Genomic DNA, 1,555 nt, shown 5'->3' on the forward strand with positions numbered 1-1,555 from the left:
CTGCATGTTGGTATTCCAGTTGATATGAGTATATTTATCGACTGTAATTTTTTATTTGTAGCTCACTTTCAGTTTATATATTGTCATTTTCTCATTTGGAGATAGAAAGTGGAGCTGTGGACGCTAGAAAATGGAATGCCAAGTGATGAAATCGGAAAATTTCCAACATATTCTTCTGTTTGAGTTAAGCAGAGGGGTGACAACAGCGGAGGCAGTCAGAAACATTTGCGCCGTGTACAGCGATAACGCCACTGGACAGAGCTCAGCAAGAAAATGCTTTTATCGTTTCAAGCAGGATCGTTTTGATATCAGTGAGTATCCACGGTGAGGTAGACCTTCCGGGTTTAATAAAGATCGCTTAAACGTATTAATCCGCAATGATTCATGTCGTGTATCGGAGAAGTGGAAAATGCGATGAATTGTGATCATTACCCCTTCGTGCGAGATCTGCATATAACGAAGAAGGTTCAGAAATCGCGTGTATGGGTACCACATTTACTCCGTCTTCAAGCCACAAGTGGCCGTGTCATCCTCAGCTGAGTATGCGGATAGGAGGAGCGTGTGGTCAGCACACCGCTCTTCCGGTCGTCATTATGGTTTTCTGTGACCGGAGCCGCTACTATTAGGTCGAGTAGCTCCTCAGTTGGCATCACGAGGCTGAGTGCACCCAGAAAAATGGCAACAGCACATGGCGGCCCGGATGGTCACCCATTCAAATGCCGACCACGCCCAATAGCACTTAACTTCGGTGATCTGACGGGAACCGGTGTCTCCACTGCGGCAAGGCCATTGCCATGGGTACCACATGCTCTAGGCCAAATCAAAAAAATTTGCGGGTGGCCAAATGTGCACCTCTGCTTCCTCGTCTTCAATTCGCTCGTGAACAACACCGACCATTCCTATCCTGTAATGTTACTGCTGATGAATGAGAAATGGTGTTTTATTCTGACATAAGGAAAAGAAAGGAATGACTGAGCCCAAAGAATGCAGAAACTTTCCGTAAAAGAATAGGTGCATACAGAAAAGATAATGAAACTTCCTGGCAGATTAAAACTGTGTGCCCGACCGAGACTCGAACTCGGGACATTTGCCATTCGCGGGCAAGTGCTCTACCATCTTTTTTTTTATTTTTTTATATCGGGAGTCGAACCCGGAATCTACTGCTTACATGGCAGACGCTATATCCATCTGAGCCATCTTTTTTTTATCTTACTGGTAATGCACACTGCACCACTCAAAACGTAAATTTTACTAGCTTATGCAAAGAAACTTAACGTTATTTTAATAGTTCTTTGCTCTTTAGGATAATAGAGGTATGGTGATGATACAATAGGAGAATAAAAATATTCGCCCAACGTGGGGCTCCAACCCACGACCCTGAGATTAAGAGTTTCATGCTCCACCAACCCTTTTTTTACGATTACCACTTTTTAATTTTTTTTACTTTTTTATTTTTTCCTCTGCCAACCTTTTTTTTATATAGATGAAAAAAGGCGTTTTTCAGTTACGATAAACAAAATTAGAATGTACATCCGTAGCAACAACAGAACAAGAG

At 42.6% G+C, this 1,555-nt stretch overlaps 1 pseudogene; it reads right to left on the reverse strand.

Annotated features, from left to right (window-relative positions):
* Nucleotides 1–676: 676 nt before the first annotated feature.
* On the reverse strand, nt 677–794 carry LOC126189302 (5S ribosomal RNA; annotated as a pseudogene).
* Nucleotides 795–1,555: the final 761 nt, after the last annotated feature.

This window comes from Schistocerca cancellata, chromosome 5 (assembly GCF_023864275.1).
Source record: "Schistocerca cancellata isolate TAMUIC-IGC-003103 chromosome 5, iqSchCanc2.1, whole genome shotgun sequence".
Taxonomy (NCBI): domain Eukaryota; kingdom Metazoa; phylum Arthropoda; class Insecta; order Orthoptera; family Acrididae; genus Schistocerca; species Schistocerca cancellata.